Raw genomic sequence first — 16,432 nt, forward strand, 5'->3', positions numbered from 1 at the left:
GGTATAAAAACGCTCTGGGCCCAGGTCGGCCTTGCATTCCCCAGTGTAAGTTAAAGTGAGTTCCTGTGAGATGAATAAACCTAACTTTAGTTAGTTGTGCTCCAGGAAAAATTAAGTTCCCGCCGTGTCGCATTTCTCCTCCCCCCTCCCCTCTCTTCCCTCCGTCTTGTTTGTTATTTTACCCGCTCCGCCCCCTCCCCTTCCCGCCGTGTCGCATTTCTCCTCCCCCCTCCCCTCTCTTCCCTCCGTCTTGTTTGTTTATTTTACCCGCTCCGCCCCCTCCCCTGCCCGCCGTGTCGCATTTTTTTTTAAACCCCCACTTCCCCCCTTTTTGGTTTGGTGTGGGGAATTGTGGCTTGATCTTGTGGTAAAAAAAAAAAAAAGCTGTCACAAGCAATCAACATAGAAACAGAATACATACCACCAACGCAGCAAAAGACGTGGGTGTGCAAACGTCATTCAGCAGTATGAATTTTAGCTTCAATGGTTTTAAACAACAGCACAGAAAATTATAGCTTCGACGTGACTCAGTCATTTTAGTGCGTTCAACTGATGACTCCCACAGAGAGCAAAAGCTGGCTGTGATTGTTGATATATTTGAGAGATGCCCTTGTTACAGCTTATTTCTCATTTACTTGCTGGGTGTTTTAATTTCAACACTATTCCAAAATTACACACCAAGGTGACTCCTTATGGCTGGTTCTTCTGCGAAGCCATGAGTGACACAGCAGAGAATATTCGCTCTGCTCTTTCACGCCCAATATGCGCACACTAATGGGCGCGGTGAGAAGCCCGAGGCGCTGTGCTTAAACCCTCTGACACCAGGACCAGGGGCCTGTGTCTGCAGGCGACCCCCCCCCCGTGTCTGCAGGCGACCCCCCCCAGAGTTTGTACGCACTATTTCTCCGAGTGTAAGTGCATTATCTTAGTTAGCCCAGCTCAGAACCAATAAGAGGCGAATAGTGTTCACCACTTCTGAGCTGTCCTGCCAAAGAATGCTGTTCTAAATCAAAGAAATGTCGAGATAAGTGAATTCCGTTTACGCACTGCCGCCGAGAAAAAAGAAAACAGGCGTCCGTCTCTGAGCTGAGGCAGCGGAGCCCATCATGATCATTTTGCCCCACAACCATAATTTAAATTAGCCAAGGCCGATGCAATTCAACGTGCGGTGTGTTATGACCCTTCAGGTCGAGTTCGCACTATATGAAAATTCTAAGAAAAAATCCACATTTTCTTACAGTGACTTATTCCTGATCTTTGGACTAAACTCCCACAAAACAAGGAACGCAAAAACGCCAGTCTCACCAACCATCCCTCCAGTAAGATACATAAACAGAGCACAAAGTTTGGGAACTTACTATTTTGGGGGGTGCTCCTGGGTGCTAATTTTGCTCAAAACTTGACAGAGGATAGGTGAATGCTCCCAAAACTTGAAGTTGCACCTTGTCGTGAATCACTCACCCTCAACCCCTCACCCTCACTCACCCTCACTCACCCTCACTCACTCACCCTCAACCCCTCACCCTCACCCTCAACCCCTCACCCTCAACCCCTCACCCTCACTCGCCCTCACCCTCACTCACCCTCAACCCCTCACCCTCACTCACCCTCAACCCCTCACCCTCACTCACCCTCAACCCCTCACCCTCAACCCCTCACCCTCACTCACCCTCAACCCCTCACCCTCACTCACCCTCAACCCCTCACCCTCACCCTCACTCACCCTCACCCTCAACCCCTCAAACTCACCCTCACTCACCCTCACCCTCACTCACCCTCAACCCCTCACCCTCAACCCCTCACCCTCAACCCCTCACTCACCCTCACTCTCACTCATCCTCACTCACCCTCAACCCCTCACCCTCACTCACCCTCACCCTCACTCACCCTCAACCCCTCACCCTCACTCACTCACCCTCAACCCCTCACCCTCAACCCCTCACCCTCAACCCCTCACTCACCCTCACTCTCACTCACCCTCACTCAGCCTCAACTACTCCCCCTCACCCTCACTCACCCAAAACCCCTCACCCTCACCCTCACTCACCCTCAACACCTCACTCACCCTCACCCTCACCCTCACTCACCCTCAACCCCTCACCCTCACTCACCCTCACTCACCCTCACTCACCCTCACTCACCCTCACTCACCCTCACTCACCCTCAACCCCTCACCCTCAACCCCTCACCCTCACTCACCCTCACTCACCCTCACTCACCCTCACTCACCCTCACCCTCACACAGTGCAATAGTTCTCAGACCATTTCAGTTAGAGCTTTTAGAAATGTTTATGGCTTTTTTTATTTGTAGTACTTTACCATTGGCTACAGGAAACAAAAATGCTAAACATTTACAAAAAAAACCCATAAACAATTCTAAAAGCAATAACTCTAATGGTGCGAGACCTATTGCATTTCCAATGCTTGTTATTCTATATTTGTCTTGCTTCAGTAGGAGCCTATGACTAGTGTCTGGTGAGGGATCTTGTGCATGTTCCCGCTCCAATTCAAGGAGGTCTGTCTCCACCTGGACCAATAGCTCATGTTTCTTGGTGATATATCCTGTTTTTAAATCTAAAGCTTGCCCTTTCAGAACCACCTTGTATGCTTCCCAAATTGTTTAAGCGGATTCAACTGAAACCACATTCTCAGTAAAATAGTTCTCTGTTTGTGTGCGGAGTTCCTCCCTAATGTCTGGTATGTGTAGGAGCCATGGATTAAGAATAATGGGGGTGTGTGCCTGCCATTCTCAGGCACACGCCCAGACTGGGGAGTGGGCCGATATGCCTCTGGGCAGAACTCTAGACTGGGTGAAGTTACCTATTGAGGACAAATGCATAAGGAAATTATCAATCCACGATAGACTGTTGTGCACATTGGAGAAGTATGTGAATAATTTGTCAGTTGGTTGGGATGCTCGACCTACATCTGTCAAACCCATTGCCTTCGTGAAATCGGCCATAATGGCGTTGGATTGCGTTCTGGACTTTGGCGGGTGGCGATCAATTGTGTCATCCAATGTCATATTATAGTCCCTCCCATGATTAACGTGCCCTCTGGGAGGCCTGTCAGCTTACTTCCAAGGCCCACCAATGCTGCCTTACCCAAAGCGGGGGGTAAATACACAGAGAGTATGTTTATATCCCTTCCATCCCACTGAGCCTCTGCCCCTGCAAATCGTCCCCTCGGGTCTGCCCATGTCTTATGAACTAAAAGGGGAGTACTCTTCTTTACCAGAATTGCTGTCCCCTCGATCCCGTGGTATAATCTGCATGAACAAGGAGTTTATACCCCCACCTAGTGAGAGCCTTAGTCTTCTGTCCCACAAGGTGCGTTTCTTGCAACAAAACCACATCAGGTGAGTGCCGCTTTAAATATTGTTGCACAATCCCTCTCTTAATCTTAACTCCAACACCATTCACATTCCAAGTCATTATAGAAAGCATCCGATCTCTATCCCCCCCCATAGCTGTCCATTACACAATTCCCAAGTATACGGATCAATGCAGAAGGAGAGAAAATTTGAACCAGCCCACTCCTCTTTGTTTGTCCATTCTTCAGCATGGCTATTTTGCGCATCAGGATCACAGAATCACTTTGCATACCAATAAAAGAATGAACAGTTAAAGCCCCCCTTATTCCTGACCCCTCGGTACCCTCCCCCCTCCCTGCCCCCTGCCTGTGGATTTAGAACTACCCACTTCCAAACATGGCAGAGTGCCTCTCCCCCCCCCAAAATACTGAAAATGTACGGGGTTAGTCAACTCCCATCCCCACATGTACACATCACAGTTATTTTGAATTTAAGCCATCCACTAATTGTAATTAGTCTAATTTCGTTCAAATCACTTCATGTAAACCCATCAGTCTTGACCCGATAGGTACCATGAATCTTGTCTCTCCCCTCCCTATACTTGCACTTTCAGCGAGGCGCCAGCTCTCCGTAACCGTCCATGGAGGTTATCAGCCCTGCTCCATCATCTGGTCGTCTTCCTTCGCTGGACCATTGTTCATAACTCCCGTACTGCAGCCTCTGTGCTGACCAGATCTGCCAGGGCGATCCCGTCTGAGGCCTCCCATACTGCTCCAACCTTCCAACCAGTCTCAGACTGCCTCCGGTGACTCAAAAAAACATGATTTACCGTCCGATTCCACTCTCAACTTTGCTCACAGTCCCTCAGTTTTCTCTTCGCTGCCTGAAAGCTGCGACGTTGGGCCTGGACCTTGGCCGTAAAGTCAGGAAAAAAAGGCCACCTCATAGTTCTCTCTTTTCACTGGGGGACTAGATCTTGCCGTTTGCAGGATGATGTCTCTGTCCCGATAGTTGAAAACACAAGCTATAAGGGGCCTTGGGGTTCTCCTGCTTTTGGCCTTCCTCCCGGCACTCAATGGTCCCTTTCACTGGAGAAATAACTGGACAGAGTCTTAGGCTTGAGATGTTTAGTATTAAGGTCCTCAATATACTGGTCCGCTGCCGGCCCCTCTGCCTTTTCCGGAACACCTAGGATGCGGATATTGTTACGGCGTGCCCAGCCTTCGTAGTCATCAAGCTGTTGTGCCATCCACTCCTGTTTCTTTTGCAATTCGACTATCTGTGTTTGAAACTCCGATGTATCCATCTGCAGAGCGCCGGTGACTATCTTCAGCTCCCTGACTTTCTCATCGATCTTCCGGAAGTCAGCCCTGATGAGGGAAATCTCCACCATAACTGCGTCCAGCGAGGCACGCACCCCATTGATCGCTGCCATAACGTTGTGTAAAGTTGGCTCTGTTCCCTGCTTAGAGGCAGTTGTCCCCCGTCCTTATCCATCTGTGGTGATTCATTTTTATCTCCCGCCTTGGACCGTGCAATTTTGGCTAGTTGCTTTTGGGCATTGGCCTTAGGACCTTTCCCTCCTGTCACCATGAGCGAGTCGACAGGTGACGCACCAGTCAAGAATCTGAGGCAGCTCCGGGGTCACCTGCAACCCACTAGTGAGAGTGACAGGACTTATAGGTGCTTCCCCTGGGGATGTAGCCTCTCCGCTTTGTCTCTGGGTGTAGGTTCTTCAAACTTGACTTCCCCTCCACTCGTGTTTCTCCGACGACGTGGTGAAGCTCCAGTGTCGACCCCCTTCAAGCGTCTCCCCTGCACTCTGCCCTTTCTCTAGGGTATGATGTTTTATATTGGGCTGGTTTTCACTGCATTTCCAATTCACTGGCCAGCCCGGATCTGGAATTTCCTACAGGCCCACGCTGTAGCGCCAACACCATGAGCCAGTCCGTTACCATTTAAGGAGCCCCAGGGCTTACAAAGCCATAGTTTGCACCCAACAGTTAGGTTCAGTACAGCCAGCATTTTGAGATATGGGATACAGTTAATGGATCTTGCTGTGTAGCTCCCTCTGGCCTCGCCACGGGAAAGCACCTGATCACAAGGCACTAGTATGGCCTGCAGTCTCCTAACACAACAGGCCAGTCTCGAAAATCGGGCCACCTCTATCCGGTTACACCCCAGATGGTATTACCAGTCACGGAGCTGCCATGCGGGGCCCGGCTGATCCCTCGGGCCTGGGGCCCAGTTATGGAGTCCTACTTCTTCTTCCCTCTCAGGCTTCAGGATGCCGGTCGCTGCAGGATACCGCTCGTCAATCACCCACGGGCGCCAGCCGCTATTCCTCTGCTCCCTCCAGTTTGTGCAGGCCGTCGCTGAGCGCCTCTCACCAGCTCTAAAGGCCGCTGCCTAACCGTCTGTCACCCGGGCTCCGGCGCTGTACCATGTCCGCTTTCCTTTCTAGGCTGCTTAACTCGCCTCTAAGTCTTAGCCTGAAGGCTGCTCTCCACAGCTACCACTAGGATAGCTTTCTATAAGGTTGATTTACAACCTACCATCAATCAGAGTAGTTTGGACTGGTGCAAGGTGCCCACTAGAATAGTGGACACCATTAGCCAGGCCAACTTCTCACATTGGTGTGCAGCGTCTGGGATTACAGCGCACATTGTTTTACCAGATAATCTTGAGAATGTCATTATTTTTTAAATCACATAAGGTACCAGAAGGTACATATAAATCAAGCTTAAAATACTTAGGTTCTACTGAACTTAGAAGTTGTAGATGTCAAGGGCTTAGCACACCCTGACTACAACTCCTTGAGAGGTTTAGTAGGAAACCAAGTAGTGTAGGTAGGTGCACACACCCCACCTCACTAGTCATGGCTTTAAAGGCTGCACCTAGTGTGTCTCTGCCAGATGACAGCCCAACCCTAAGTATTCTCCTTCCAAGAGTTAAGGAGTCTGTGTGCCATAAGAAAATTAAAGCAAGGACAAAGTCCCACCACCCAATACCTGATAGATATCTTAGTGGCAGATGACTTGGAAAAAGCATCAGATTCTGATAGACTAGGTAATGGGGATAGGGTGCAACCATCAGCAGAAGAGGATCATAGTGGGTTACCCCACCAGACCTCTGATGAAGATGATGATGCAGACCAGGTTGATGTCAGTAGACTCAACCTGGGGAATCCAACTCTACCTGGAGGTGAAGAAGGCAAGAATGGGCCTCCCTCCATCCCCCCACATAGACCTGGTGGTGTGCCTAGAAGGGAAAGATCACCTTCAGTGGAATCTGACCATTCTGGCACATCTCTAGGGTCCTCTGCCTCTGTTCATAGGAGAAGAACTTCTCCAGAGAGAGGGAACATCGAGCTAGGATGAGAGAAGACAAGCTTAGGCTAAGGAGACAAGAAGTTGCCTTATAAAAATAGACCCTAGCTCTTGAGAGAGCGAGAAAAAGGATGGGCCTTAGTCCCTTAGTGGCAGCAATATCCCTAGTGGTAGGGATAGGTCTTATGACCATAGAAACCTAATCAAGAGTGTCCCTCCCTATCAGACTGGGGATGACATCCACAAATGGATTACTGCATTGGAGAGGGCCTGCAAAGTACAGAAAGTACCCCAGGAGCAGTGGACAGCAATCTTGTGGCTCTCCTTCGCAGACAAAGGTAGAGATAAGCTCCTCACTGTAAGAGAAGAGGATGCTGACAATTACAAAGTCCCCAAGAGTGCTTTGATAGATGGTTTTGGCTTAACCACTGAACAGTATAGGTTGCAGTTCAGAGTCACCCAGAAGACACAGGTTCAGGACTGGACTGATTTTGTACATTGTGCTACTAAGGCTCTGGAAGGATGGTTACTGGGCCGCAAAGTGCAAGACTTTACAGGACTGTATAATTTGATTATGAGGCAGCAGATCCTTAATAATTGTCAGAACCAGCTTTTACACCAATACCTGGTAGACTCTGATCTGACCACTCCCCAAGAATTGGGAAAGAATGCAGACAAGTGGGTCCGAACCAGGGTTAGGCCTAAAAATCAGGGTGGTGACCAGAAGAAAGATTCTACCAAACCACAAGAGAAAGGTGGGGATAAATCCAAAGATAAATCTACAACAGGGCCCCAAAAATCCTCTGAGGAGGGTACATCCCAAACTCCTTCCTCTTCTACCAAGAAACCTTATTGCCATGTATGTAAGAATCCAGGCCACTGAAAAACTGACAGCAGTTGACCAAAAGCCAGCAATAAGGAAAATATTCCTCCAAGTAAAACTCCAACACCTCCTTTTACTACTAGTAGTAAAGCCCCCAAAAATGTGGTTGGGTTTTCTTGGGGAACTCAGGTGGACTCTGGCCTAACCATGTCCCCTACTACAGCAACTTCAGTCTGTGATGGTGGCATTGGGTTTGCCAATTTCACTGCGTGTCCCAATACCTTGGGCAAGTACAGACAGGAGCCCCACATTAATGGTCAGACAGCTGTGGCCTATAAGGACACATGGGCTAGTATCACCATGGTGACACAGAGATTAGTACCCTCAGAACAGCTTTTACCTGGGTTTACATACCAGGTGACCAATATTGATGGAGTCAAGCCTGGGCTGAGGTAGAAAAAGAGGCCCATTCCAAGATTGTAGGCCTTCCTGAACAGGTTAGTGGGGCTGTGAGGGCCACAGCCCAGACCCAAACAGATTTTAGTGTTGTGAAGCCTGAAATTATGGATCACTCCACTCGGACAGAGAGCATTGGGGAGGAAGAAAAGTCTCCTTCCCACCAGATTAGGGTCACCCAGTCTAGTAGCCCTAGCCAGGTGACAATTCCTCAACCCCCTGAGAGATCCCCCTTACCCTTGTGTAGGGACCTCCACCAGATGGACTCTGTTGGGCCAAGGCAAACCTAGGACCCAGTGGTCCCAAACCTGCCCTGTCCTTCCAGTGTTCCATCCTAAGAGATCCAACTCCCAGCTGTAGGCAGCCAGAGGTTGACCCTGAGAGCACAGTGCAACTCAGTCATGGAAAGAAAGGCATTTATGGTGGACAGTGATTTGTGGGAGCCAAACCCACCCTTGGGGGGGGGGGGGGCTCACTTCAATACCCCATCCCAGCACCAGCCTTTCACTTTGCCAAAACAACCCACAAGTAGTGATTCCCTATGGTGGAGACCCTCTGATACCTTTAGGGTGAGGGATTGCTTAGTGGACCATAAGACAGGGGGTAACCATGCTAGTGCAGGTACAGTAAGTAAATATAGCCACACCTGGACAAGGTTAGCCTTATCTTCTTTCGTTTGGGGGGGGGAGGGTTGTGTAGGAAGGTGGAATCTTAATGCATGGTTAACCCCACCTATTGCCTGGTGTTTTGATGGCTTTCAAATTAGTTGGACTGGGATACTGCTATTCAGGGCCCCAGTCTATCTGCTTTCTCTATACAATGGATTGCAAGCATGTTAGGTACATACTAGATTGGCTACTGGGTCACCTTTGTGAGTCCCTGTATATGGTACCAAAGGTACCCAGGGCATAGATACCCCAGAGGTCTACCAGATGCTGAAGCATGTATTATCCCACCCCTGGAAAGCCTTCCAAAAAAGCACTACAGGCTTGCACTTGCAGCCTGGGTAAGGCGGTGTAAGCACCCCTTACTTATATATAGTATACATATATCTACCTTTACAAATAGACACATATTAACCTATAAGTCAATCCTATGGCAGATCTTGACAATCATGAAGGCAAAGTGCTTGGTTTTGTGTGAGAGGGTGCCCTAGCATGAGCTGAGCCCTCTGCAGCTTTTGAAAATATCTCCTTATAGCTGTTCTAGGATATAGCCATACCATATACTCTTAAGTTTATAATAATCCTCGCGGTTAATGCTAACTTTAGTTTGGCTTTATCAAAATATGTTGTGATTGGTTTCAAACACTTTGTAAGACAACCCCCCCTTCCCCCCCCCAGCAGTTCTGGCCTCGGGGTAGCATTCCACCCTTCTAGGGGGGGAAGACATGTACACACTGGCATACCAGGTTAAAGTTAAACAGAGCCCCAGCATCACAAAATGGGTGATGCTGCCACAGACACGAGTCTGACCTCCTGCTGCTGGATGAAACTCCGGCAGGGGAGACTTGGACAATAGGTTTCCTATCCAGGCCCAGACAGGCTTTTGTGTATTGGGGCAGGGTGAGTTGCATTCAGTGAATGTTTTTCAGACACTGGCTGGGGCATACAAGGTACTCCATGCATTTCCCTGTTCAAATCGGTTGCTGGGGCACTCAGCCCAAGCTCTGGTGCAAAACTGGACAAAGGGGAAGGGGTGTAACCACTCCCTCCCCAGGTCCTCCCATAGGTGGGACCCTAGAGTTAGTCCAACCCCTAAACTTATTATAAGAATAGGAGCCCAGTCCCTAGGACTTTAGATTACCCTGGACGAAACTCTGCAACATATATCCTGGACCTTCGACATTTCATATCGACTGGAAGATGGAAGAATCTCCCTTTGGGTCAAGGAGTGATCTCCCTGTTCAAACAGGCACCAAGAAGCATTTTTGCCGGTCTGCATTTTTGAGGCTCCCGCCGGATCCCGAAGAATCTGCGACACGGAACATTGACTTCCAGACATCTCTGATGCTGACTTGCGCTCCCAGCAAAGCTGAGACCTGTGGTGGACACGAGAGACGCTGGACCAGAACTCCTGGACATCCTGCATTTTTGCAACTGCATCTACTTCCAGAAGTTTCCCAAAGTTGTGCATTTGGGTACTTGAAGCCCCTGCCCGAGCACCTTTGGCACCAAAGCTCAGAGGCCTGCACTCCACAAGTGTTCTGTCGGCCTGCTTTGTGCATTTTTGCTTGAGGCTCATTCACAATCTCTAGTCCGTTAGCTAGTGGGTCCCCACGAAGGGCAATCTTTAATTCCTTGAGCTTTCCTGGTTGCTCGAGACGTGTTCTGACTACCCTCCAAAGGAGGAGTCCCACAAACCTTGCTGGTCTGAACCGAAGCCAATCTCGACATCTTGCGTGGGCTGCTGCTGCCAAGGCTTGTTGTGTCCAATCCAGTTTCTGACACTGCAGCACTCGACATCCTTTGTGGGACAGCTCGAATCCAGCTACTGGTTGTTGTCGACGCCTCTTATCCTCATGGCTGAAGAGTCAAGCTTCACCTCTTTCACCTGAAATCACCCGACATCGGCTGGCATCTTCTTTTCGTCATCCTGGTCACTGACTAGTGACCCAGACTCTGTCCCCTCTGCTTTCAGGTTCTTCACATCTCCGAAACACCCTTGGATCTACCCGGACACTTTTCCTCTGGCCGCCTGCAGCATTTCTTCGCAGATCTCCATTGGAATTGACGACGAAACCCGGCACCAAAAGACACCTATGCACCCAGCTTCCCTGGGGGAGGTAACAACAGTACTCGGGTGCTCCCATGGGTCTTGACTCTCGAAGTGTCCTAGTCCAAAAGGGTTCCATCGTAGTTCACCTCTAGGTGCCCTTAATCTTTAAAATTGTAACTTGTTCATTCTCCATAGAAAGTCAATGCGATTGGCAGCTGTGTTTAGACACTGCACGCATCCCCGTGGGTCTCCTGCATCCCTACCTTCGGTGGTTTCTGGTTGCCCGGGCGGTTCTACAGGCGCTAGGCCTGCTTTCTATCCCTCACATGGTTCTTGTCCCACTATTTTAGTATATGGTTTTTGAGGCCCTTAGGGCATAATGTATACCGTGCAACTTATCGTATGCTAATTTAGTTCCTTGTTTTGTACTTTTACCTCTGACCTCATAAAGAGTCCAGAGGGGTTGTGTTTAGAACACATTTAAGTTAAACTTAAATTTAACTTAAGACAAAATCCTCATTTAAGACAAAATCCTCATTTAGGAATAAATCCTAATTTAGGACAAAATCCTAATTTAAGACAAAATCCTAATTTAGGACAAAATCCTAACTTAAGACAAAATCCCAATTTAAGACAAAATCCTAATCTAAGTCTACTAAATGCCTTCTGTGAATGCCAAAAGTAGTACGTTTATGATTTTGTCTCAAGTTAGTTCTGTGAATCGGGCCCATGGGGCCTAATTATGATGTCAAGCAGTCACCCTTGCAATCTCTGGACCGACCGACATTTGGTCGGCGGAGTCCAGACACCCCAATCACAATACGATCGCACATGGTGCGGTCACATAATCCCATTTGTCTATGGGAGCTTGTGCTGTGGTTGTAAACAAGCCATAGCACAATCTTCAATAGACGAATGGGAGAATCTGTTCATCCCTGCATCCCGTGGCAGGCACCTCATGGTGCCTGGCACATGCTGCAGGGATTAACAGGGAGACACTATAGGTGACCCCTCATCCCCCAACGGAAGATCGCAGGTTGAAGGAGGCCCTGCTAGGGGCCCCCCAATATTGATTTCCGACAGGCTTTCCATGTCGGAAAGCCGGACACAGAAAGCCTGTCAGAAGTCAACATCGTAATCCCTATGGAGAAAACGCAGTCCATAGGGATTATGGGCAAGCCTCTGACTGGCTGACGGACTCCTTGAGCCAGTCAGAATACCTGCCAGAATGACCGTCAGGTTTTACTTTCGACCATCTGCGTCGTAATGAGGCAGTCAAACCTGGTACAGCTGATGAGACTCAGAAAGCCTCCGACCTCTGGACTCTCATCGTAATTAGGCCTTAAGTGTGCAGTTACAGAGATGTTCAAGTTGCCACACAGGCATTGTGTGTAAATAATGTTCCAATGCCTGACAGTTGGTAAAGATAATGATATTCAAGTCAAGAGATAATGAGCGATTATTGGCATATGCATGTCTCTACATAGATGGTGTGTGTTAGTGTGTGATTATAATGGTGTTTATAATTCACTACAGATATCCAGTGTGATTAAAGGTAGGTTTGAGTCCCAGGAAAGTAGTGTGAGAGGTAACCACCTTTTACTGTGTGGTCTTTACCCATCAGAGTGTTGGCACTTAAGCCTTTACCAGACAGATAAGTACCACCAGGCCTTTTTTTGGTATTTTCACATAATTATTATGAAATTTACAAAAAATGAGATTTAAGGGTATATGGGGTGGGTAACGGTTCAGGGTACTAAGGAACATAAATTCGTTTTTAGGAATTGGGGTGGGTAAGAGTATGGGGTAGTATGGGTCTTAAAGGATTTTTAAGGGTCAGGGATGGGTAAGAGCATGGAAAGTCAAGGTTTTATAGTGTTTAGGGAAGGGTAAAGGTAGAAGGTAGTAAAAGACTTTTAGGATTTAGGAATAGTTGAGTGTACTGGGTTGTAAGGATTTTATGTAGTTTTTAGGGTTCATGGCTAGGTAGGAGTGTAGGGTAGTAAGGTTTTTTTAGGGTTTTGGAATGGGTGAGGACACAGGCTGGTAAGAGTTTTGAGGATTTTTTTAGGGATGGATGTGTGGTGGTTAGGGTAATTTAGGGTTCAGGATGAGTTACAGGAAACTAAAGGGTTTTTAGGGTTCATGGATATGTTAGTGTTAGACCTGTCAGCCTTAGGGAGGTCTTCCCCGAAACATTTTGCATTACTTCTACATATGTTTCAGATTTTTATTTTTTGGCCTTAGGGCTCCATGCACCTTATCACTGCTATCCAGTGCTAAAGGGTGTTTTTTCATTCCTTAAGACATGGTAACATTGCCTTATGCCCAATTGGTATATTTCATTTATATATAGGTTCCTGGTAAAGTGGTAGTATGTGTACCCAGGGCCTATACATTAAATGCTAGTGGTGGGGCTGCTGCAATGATTGTGCCACCCACTTAAGTAGCCCTTTCAAACATGTCTCAGGCCTGCCATTCCAGCCTCTGTGTGTAGTTTTAAACTGCCATTTCATCCTGGCCAAATAAACCTTTTGCCAGACCCAAACCTTCCTTTTTGATACTTATGTCCCCCCTTGGGTAGGCCTTGGACAGCCCAGATGGCGAAGTGCTGTGTTTTTAAAAAGCAGAACACATGCTTTCAAGTTTTACATGTCCTGGTAATAAAAAGCTTTTAATTTCATGTTGTACTGCTGCAGGGCCTACCTCTCCCTTAGGATAACATTGGAGTTGCCTTATTACATTTTATAAACTGTAACTTCCAAATGGGGAGAGATAACCAATTAAAATGTTTTGTCTTTGGATTTGAATTGTAATGAAAATGACACTTTTAGATAGTTGGCATTTTCCTGCCTTCGCCATTAAGTGCCTGCAGATTGTCTCTTGGTCACATGACTGGGAGTAGCTGGCAGTTGGGCTTTGTGTATTTCTCCTAGATAGCCACGCACATTAGATAGCTTAGGTGTGCCTGGATGGGCCATCGCTGGTAGGATGAAAGGGCAGTGCTCTGCACAACCATACTTACACATGAATAGGTTGTGTCCTTCCTCCACAGAAAGGGCTGTATACCCCCTGTAGTTAGGTTGAAGTCAGGGCAGGAGAGACAAGAAACCTGGACACATCAAAGAGTAAAACCTCTAGAAGCTTCTCCCACTTCAAAGAAGGGATCAGGAATAAATATTGAATTTCAGACACCAACTCTTCAACCAACGTCTGGACCTATGGAAGACTGCCAGTAAGAAGTACTGCTGTGCCGCTGGACTGCTGCCCTGAAGGACTTCCTGCCTTGCTGTGCTGCCCTGCTGACCAGCTGCCCTCCTGCCTGGCAGAGAAGGACTGGACCTGCCACTTTTACCCAGGACCCCCAGAGTGGCTCCAAGGGCCAAGTCGCTTGTAACCTGCACCTGGAATCTGCCGCTGTGAGTTCTATCCTGCAAAGTGGAGCCACCCCAGCCCTGGACTGCTGGAAGTGGGCCCAAAGGTGCTCTGCCTCCCTCTGTGGATCCAGAAGAACTGACACATCTCCCCTGCTGCACAGCACAACCTGAACAGTACTGATGCACGGCCTCTGCTGCATGAATGTTCCAGTCACAATGACTCTGCACCTCCCCCGCATCCTCATTGGAACCACAGTTGCACAACACATACCTGACACAGGCCGTCACATCGCAAGCCCCTTGTTGATAACTGCCTTGCTGACAACAGCGGACTCTGCATTGCAGCCTCACATCTCCTCGACGCACTGACTCGACTGCACAACGCATCCTCGATACTGGACTTCACATTGCAAACCCTATGACGAGATCCTCAACAATGATGCAGGACCTTGCATCTCATCTGCGCAGCCAGCCTCTTGGAACCAGTGCATAGTTTCGGCTGCATGACGCATCCTCGAAAAGGGACTTTGCAACACTCTAGAATCATGGTTTAAGATACTCCTGTTCAGTGGTCCTAAGGAGGTCTATATAACTGGCCCGCGATTCATCGCAGTCAGTCTGAACTTGTGAATTTGGGCCATATGTAGGTAACTTGGAAATACTGATTCCTAAATACCGAATTTTACAGATTCGGTATTTAGGAATCGGTATTTCATATTTAGGGAATAATTCGGTAAAAAATACCGAATCGTTAATATTCCTTATTACCAAATCAGTAATACCGATTCGGTAATAAGGAATCACCTACCCATTAATTCCTATTGGCTTGGAGGCCCATAGGAACGAATGCGAAGAAAATCGGTATTACCGAATTGGTATCACCGATTCGGTGATCGTTTGAGGTATTTCAAGGGTGCCAGGGTGTCCAAAGGACACCCTCTGGCACCCCTGAAATGTGCATGTGTGCACATATGGCACACATGCATGCCCTAAGGGCATGGATGCGTGCCACATGGCACACTTCAAAAAGCAAAAAAGTGCTTTTTGAAAGGAAATCACTGTTTACCACCAGCTAGGAGTTGGGGGTAAATAGATATTCCTTAAGGCTGAGGTGCACTCTTTTAAGTGCTACCTACATTGCATTTAAGAAATCGGTATTACCGATTCCCTAAATGCAAGACCATAAGGAATCAATATTTACTGAATCCTTAATACCGAATCCTCCCTACATCTCAAATGCCTAAATACTGGTCGATAACAGTGAAATGTAACGAATTTCACCCTTACCGACCGGAATTGGGCCACCTACATATGGCCCTTTGTCCCGGGCTGGCACAACCAGATACCCACAGTTGGCACTTTGTGCTTTTTGGCACTATTCTCACTTACATTTTTTAAATTGCATATCTCCGGACCTACTGATTAGATATTTGTCATTTTGGCCTTGTTTATTTATTAAAGTCCATTCTATTATTAGGTCAAGCCTACAGCACGCATGCGCTGTCTGCAAGACCTGGTGTAATCAATAAAAGGACTGTATTTTCTCCTTTTACTCCATTGGTACACTCCAGCATCGCGTTTCTTTGCTGCCTCCTGTTTTGTTCCTCCAGCCGATAGCTCACTTCATTTCCACACTGAGGAGCACTGGTAAAGTGCAATGTAAGCACGCTTCTTTAATAATATTCCTTCCTGCGCACTTTTCTTTGCTTTTCAGGTAACCCATTTCTCCGATGCTGCACTTCATGTTTTGAAGAGCAATGACAGAAAATAATGAAAACGAGCAACACCTGCTCCATTTTCATAGCTATCCATTATTCTGTGATTTTACTTAAGTCATGTGTGGGCAGTCCTAAAGTATTAGTTACTCCTGACGTATGCCTGCTAAGCCGAATGTTTCCTCCAGAGCATTTACCGATGATGGAGTAGTAGAGCTGCCCAGGAAAGATGTGAATAGGACACTATCTTCTTCCAAATTGTGACCCCTCCCATCCCCCAATGTTTGGGAAAGCTGTTTGGTGGGCGACATGGGCCAGACATTAGTGTGCTTAAACAGGTGGGCAGATGACACATTTGCTAAAGCTATCCAGAACAAAAAAGTTTTCAACACTGAGTGGTCTTTTTCATACTTCTACAAATTATAGTTTTTCCAGACTATTTCTAGGAGCTTTGTGCACCTATCTGCTCATTAATGGATATGTGGGTGTGCATGTCTATATATGGCATTTTCTTCTTGTATAGTAACTAGGTTATAATTTTTAATATAATCAGTTTATTGAGATTTTGTAAAGCATTTAACAGGAAATAATAATAAAAAAATAAAAAAGAAGAAACATGATACATTCACCTGATACATCGTAGGTCATGCCTGCAAGCAACTTCGCCAGAGAACTACGTTTACTATTGATAGGGGTGTATT

The sequence above is a fragment of the Lissotriton vulgaris genome, chromosome 3_1, assembly GCF_964263255.1.
Source record: "Lissotriton vulgaris chromosome 3_1, aLisVul1.2, whole genome shotgun sequence".
In the NCBI taxonomy this organism is placed as follows: Eukaryota; Metazoa; Chordata; class Amphibia; order Caudata; family Salamandridae; genus Lissotriton; species Lissotriton vulgaris.